Genomic DNA, 6604 nt, shown 5'->3' on the forward strand with positions numbered 1-6604 from the left:
GGGGGAGGGGCTGGATTCCCCTCTCCCCGCTCCGATCTGCCAGCGCTGACTGGCGGAACGGACGGGGGAGGGGGCGGGTACAGCTGGCTCTGCCTCTAGATAGGCAGAGCCAGCTGTCACTCACACAGCTGGGCGGATCCCGTCATCTACGTCGGGATCCGCTCCAGCTGCCGCGTCTCAGTATAACGCAAGCTGTAGCTCGCGGTATAATGAGCTTAGGGTAACGGGAGGACGCTAGTTTGTGTCCTCCCGTTACCCTAAGGAGAACTATGGGGAAAAACACTGACCCCATAGTTCTCCTTTAAAGATCCCTTTATCAGCTTGAGGTGACCGGAAGGTCAGGATGGCATTGAGTTAATGAACAAGTCTGGTGTCTCTCCCAGGAAAGATCTCAAGAATATCCTCTATCCAGTTGTGGTTCTATTACAGAGTGTCATCTGCTCATCTAAAGTATGACTGCACTGTGGAAACTGGAAGGGATTGGTGAGTCTGGAGTCTATTTTGCCCATGGATGTCTGTAGCCCTATACCCTCTCTCCCATTTTGGCCATTCTACAATAAAGAATTTGAAAAAGTACTTAAAGTGAATGGTGCCCAATTTAATGTTCACATCCCACAACCTGGCTAAGGATCCACCCCTGAGAGTGAAATGTCAACCCTCCCTGCCTCTGGGGTTCATTGCATGCCTTTGCGGGTCAGGGGGCCATTACAAGTAAATGGAGTGGGTATCAGACAATGGGCCACCTAATTGGTGTTCTGCCATTTCAAGGAAAGAACAAGTTGGTTGAATTTCATATTCTCACCAGCTCCTATCTTGACTGTTGGAAGTCTACCTCTCCATTTTGAATTATTATATGTATTTTAGAATGTGAAATCTGGATATTGGCAGTGGGGACATGTCACAGCAGTAGACAATGTCTTATCAGAAGCTCCCCTGCATACTCTACAATGATTGTCAGGCTCTTTCTACCTGTGTCCTCAAACCACCCACTGGACCCGATGTCTTCCCGCACGGTAATATAAACTTGCACAGCACTCTGTTTAGCAGCACGCTAGACATAAACTATACAAATATGATAATAGTAATAATATTATACACTGTATTTATTTTGTGTGAGGTCCAAGATTTTATACAAAGGAAGCAGGGATAAGGGCGCAGGACAGATAGCTTGTTGTAGAATGATTCATGGAGTCATCGAAGCCCAAACTTGGGTTTCGAGTTTCCAAACTGTTGAGAAGTATGTAAATTTCATTCATATGACTAAAACAGTCCATGCAACTTATACAGCCATGTCCTGAGAAAGACAAATGGGGAGGCGGTTATGGAACAAGAACGGGGCTGAAATTAAGGCATTTCGTGCACATTGTGTAACTCTTTAGACTCTACGTAAAGGTGGCTTAAGATTGTTAAAGAAGCTGAAGTTTATTCTGCTTCAATTTTGCTTTCCCTGATTCCCCCATCAACATACTGAAATGTTTGAATAAATCTGTTATCTGTCACATTTTCATTGCATCATGTCATCACTGGGTCTCTATGCCTCTTTATGCAATGCAGGCAGATCATGGCAGGGGGGAGCCACGAGGGTGAGGGGGGCGGCAGTGTGCCTGTCGCCCCTTTTCCTACCAGAGTGTCCCAGGTTGCTGAGAGTCAGGCTGGGAGATATGTAAGGGTCATATACATCTCTCCACCCAGTTCTTATGAACCTGGGATGCTCTTGCCAGCGTCCCGTTGAGCTCTTGGCAACCAGTGATGTCACTGGCTGCCAAGACCTCGGTTGGACGCCGGCCAGAGCATCCCTCACAACTCCTGCAACAGGTCATGTGATTGGTTGCCAGAAACTCAGCTGGACGCCGACCAGAGCACCCCACACAACTCCTGCAACCAGTCACGTCACTGGTTGCCAAGAGCTCGACTAGACGCCGACCAGAGCATCTCACACAACTCCTGCAACCAGTCACGTCACTGGTTGCCAGAAGCTCAGTGGATGCCTCCTGGGGGTTTTGAGCAGTTTTCTTGCCAGAAATTCAGATTTTATTTTGTGTGCAACATTCAAGAAATTGCTCCGGACACAAAGTGGTTACATTTGTGTTAAAAAGCATTAAAGGAGAACTATGAGGTGAGGTGAGCGAACACATACCTCTCGATCCTGTCACGGCTCTCTGCCGTGACAGGGGAGGGGCTGGATCCCCCCCTCCCCGCTCCAATCCGCCAGTGCTGACTGGCGGATCGGACGGGGGAAGGGGGCAGGTACAGCTGGCCCTGCCTCTAGATAGGCAGAGCCAGCTGTCAGTCACGCAGCTGGGCGGATCCCGACACAATTGTCGGGATCCGCTTCAGCTGCGGCGTCTCAGTATACCGCAAGCTGTAGATCGCGGTATACTGAGCCCAGGGTGACGGGAGGACGCTAGTTTGTGTCCTCACGTTACCCTACGGAGAACTATGGGGAAAAGTCTTAACCCCATAGTTCTCCTTTAAAATGTATCAACATGCTCTTCATATGCAATAACAATGCATGAATCCGCATGTACACAAAGCAATTTCGGAATCCATAGGTGTAAATCTAGGTTTGCTTCTGATTGCTGATATTTCTACCTAAGATCAGTTTGGTAAATACCATCCGACTTATTGGGGGCCCGGGCTACCAAAAGTTTATCAGCAACATCAAACATCAAGAAGCTGGGTATTAGTATTGAAGCAAAGAGCGAAACAAAAGTAGAAGAGGAATTGGAATACAAAAGAAGAAATCCTCCGCAACGTACCTTTAAGCAGCCGCCGCGTTCGAGTCTGTGCTTATTTTCCTATTCCAAAAACAACACGTCCGTGATTTCCAGCCAGATAATGTGAACCAAATCCGCTAAGCTTTGCAATAAGGATCAGGTGGATTAGGACAAGTTCCTGTCAGGTCTGTGAAGTGTAAATGTAACATGGATGTAATCTAGACACTCAGCCAATTAGGCGCTGGCATGCTACCAGAGGTGCAGGGGTTAAATCTGACCTTGCTGCTGCTAGATGGTGGCCCTTTTATTCTACAACAAGCCAATTATGTGCTGGCATGTTATCAGATGTGCAGGGGTTAAATGTGGCCTTGCTGATGCTAGATGGTATTGTGCCCTTGTATTCTACAATAAGCTGTGGCCGTAATATTCCAGGATGAGCTGAGAGGAAGGAGAGTTTAAGGCAGGCTGTACAAGGTGCAAATTATGAACTGGCCTAAAATCGCCCAGTGGGTTCCCCTGTTGGCATCTTCCACCACGGTATCCCTCAATCAGAAGATACAAGGAGCAGGTTGGAAATCATCCGAATGGAGTTTGCAATCAGCTGCAAGTTCCATTCGTGTACCGGTAGCCGCTGTCAGAATACAGAGACAAGACCAGTCACCCTGCACAAGAAGAGGGAGCAGCAGTGACCGGTCTTTATTACAGAAATGGGTGGAGACAAGACCAGTCACCCTGCACAAGCAGAGAGCAGCAGTGACCGGTCTTTATTACAGAAATGGGTGGAGACAAGACCAGTCACCCTGCACAAGGAGAGAGCAGCAGTGACTGATCTTTATTACAGGAGGGGGCAGAGGCAAGACCATTAAAGCTGCACAAGCAGAGAGCAGCAGTGACCGGTCTTTATTACAGAAATGGGTGGAGACAAGACCAGTCACTCTGCACAAGGAGAGAACAGCAATGACTGGACTTTAATACAGGAAGCTCCAAGTCTCACACTGGATTACTGCACAGATCTGTAAGAAATGCACAAAGCTCACCAAGATTCAGGAAGAACACACATGACTCTTGTATTTAGAATATATTTTCCTATCCCGGATTTCAGCTTTGAACCTTTTTTCCAAAATTGCTGTACCTGTTTAAAACAGTTTAGGCTGGTGCTGGGCTTTAATTTGCTCATCTCTTACTTCAAGTAACTAACGGTCCCCCTAAGACTACTATGGATCTTTTATTTTTTTCCTCAACTTTTTAAGTAGGTTTAAATATGCAAAATGACATAAAGGGGTGACCTCAGACAGACTGCTCATTTGTCACTGTCGCCGCATTTGCATTTTGCTTTTCAAGTGATCTATTTACCAGCAAAAACAACCCACAAAACATACAAATGGAGCTTAGCTTGGTGTAAGAACTTCCTAGCAGTGCTGCACCCTGATAAACAAAGCTAAGACATCGGATGTAAACACGCAGATCAGGTTTTAAGGAGAGGATCAACCCAAATTACAGCAAAAGTGCCAGCGGAAGCCACAACATTCAGGAAGGACTGGGGTGGCAGCTGCAACCAGAACCTGAGGGGGGCCCGAGCCCTGGGTTTGGTTGTGTTTGGTCACCAGATAACCAAGCCAAGAGAAGGCAAAGCATTACTGCCCAGGACCTCTCCACTTGTGCCCATCTTATAGTAGTAGATGCTATGAACTGCGAGCTGATGTGGACCAAAGCATGGGGGGGTAACTCATATAGATATGTCACTGAAAGGACTCCATTGCACTTCCATAGTACACAGATTGATAATACGCTGCACAGTATTTGCTTGCAAGGTGACAGGTTCAAGCACCACATGTGATGTTCAAGTCATGTAGGATTTAAAGTCAGCTACACTATGTAGCCAAAGGCTTGTGGACTCTCCTCCAGTGAAGAGGGTACTGCCAGTGAAGGGTCCTGATAATGAAAGACATTTTACACAGTTGTGCTCCTTCAACCATTTTGGTAACGGTTTAGGGAAGTCCCTTTTCTGTGCCACTGTGGGCAAAGACAGCTCCATCAAGACGTGGTTTGTTGGGTTTGGTGTGGAGGAACTTGAGATGTATGCACAGAACCCTGACCTCAACCCTACTGAACACCTTTGGGATGAACTGGAATGCCAATTACGAGCCAGGTCTTCTCGTCCGAGATCAGTATTTGACCTCAACCCTAAAGAACACATTTGAGGCAAGTTGGAATGCTGAATAAAAGCCAGGTCTTCTTCTCTAACATCGGGACCTGACCTCAATCCTATAGAATATCTTTGGGATGAATTGGAACACCGATTATGAGCCAGGTCTTCTCATCCATCACCAGTACCTGACCTCAATCCCATAGAATACCTTTGGGATGAATTGGAACACCGTTTACGGAGTCCAACACCAGTACCTGACCTCAATCCTATAGAATATCTTTGGGGTTAACTGGAATGCCAATTAGGAGTCAGGTCTTCTGATACAACACCAGTACCTGACCTCAATCCTATAGAACACCTTTGGGGTGAATTACAATGCAAATTAGGAGCCAGGAGTGATCATGTCAATGAACTGTGTTCCAGGTGGTACCAGGGCCGGTGCCAGGCAGAATACCTTTGGGATGAATTAGAACACCGATTATGAGCCAGGTCTTCTCCTCCATCACCAGTACCTGGCCTCAATCCTATAGAATATCTTTGGGGTTAACTGGAATGCCAATTAGGAGTCAGGTCTTCTGATCCAACACCAGTACCTGACCTCAATCCTATAGAATATCTTTGGGGTTAACTGGAATGCCAATTAGGAGTCAGGTCTTCTGATCCAACACCAGTACCTGACCTCAATCCTATAGAATATCTTTGGGGTTAACTGGAATGCCAATTAGGAGTCAGGTCTTCTGATCCAACACCAGTACCTGACCTCAATCCTATAGAACACCTTTGGGGTGAATTACAATGCAAATTAGGAGCCAGGAGTGATCATGTCAATGAACTGTGTTCCAGGTGGTACCAGGGCCGGTGCTGCCACTAGGCAAACTAGGCAGCCGCCTAGGGAGCACTGCTGCCTAGGGTGCACCTCGACCACTCACCCCCCACGGCGACAAATTGCGAAAGCCAATGGCATATTACGCCTTAGGCAAGACCAGCTGCTTGCATCCCCCAGACTCCCTCCCGTGGCGCAACCCCCAAACCCCCCACCCCCCCGCGTGGCTCCATTCTCCTGCCAGCTAGCTTCCACAGGCGACAGGTGAATGCAAGCAGCCGGGAGCAATAGCCAGACTGCTATTGGCTATTTTAATTTGACATAGCCAATGGCCAGGATGGCTATTGCACCCGCCCACTGAGCAGAGGAGCGCAACTGAGAGACAACTTTCTCTCTCGGGTGGGTGGGGTTTCAATAGCCATCTGTTCAGGTTTGGTAATAGGCCGGGAAGGGGATGTATTCCTTGTGATGGTATTGCATTTTTGTAAATAAAAAAAGGGAAGCTGATTGGTTGCCGTGGACAACTGCTCCAGTTTCGATAAATTCCCCTCATAACATCTAAAGTAGTGCAACACATTTAGTAAATCCGGAGGCACGTACCTTCACTGCCCGTCTTTTATCAATGCAGTCCGAGCTCTCGCACGCCAGAACCTTCTCCTCGGCCGCTGTCCGTTCATCTACAAACACAGACATGGAGATTATTGAACGGAACCGAATCGTTCAGATTTATCACAAAACAGTTGAAATGATGTTGCCCATGGCAACCAAGCAGTTGTCTCCTTTCAGTAAATAACAAAAAAAAGTTAGAGTGCCAATCTGATTGGCTGTCATGTCCGCACATGACGGAACCCTAGTCCGTTTCCTGTTTTTATATAGATAAGTCGATGAAGCCGCCCTCACCTACGGCGCCGTGGT

At 47.4% G+C, this 6604-nt stretch overlaps 1 protein-coding gene across 1 annotated transcript in view; it reads right to left on the bottom strand.

Annotated features, from left to right (window-relative positions):
• The window catches only part of PLEKHG5 (pleckstrin homology and RhoGEF domain containing G5), a 200517-nt gene extending 194162 nt beyond the window's left edge, over window positions 1-6355 (bottom strand). Inside the window, exon 1 of the mRNA XM_018552687.1 lies at window positions 6290-6355. The gene's annotated coding sequence lies outside the window, so the exon portion shown is untranslated. The remainder of the gene's footprint in view (window positions 1-6289) is intronic.
• Between the last annotated feature and the right edge of the window lie 249 nt (window positions 6356-6604).

This window comes from Nanorana parkeri, unplaced genomic scaffold, assembly GCF_000935625.1.
Source record: "Nanorana parkeri isolate BGI_ZX_2015 unplaced genomic scaffold, ASM93562v1 scaffold5, whole genome shotgun sequence".
In the NCBI taxonomy this organism is placed as follows: Eukaryota; Metazoa; Chordata; class Amphibia; order Anura; family Dicroglossidae; genus Nanorana; species Nanorana parkeri.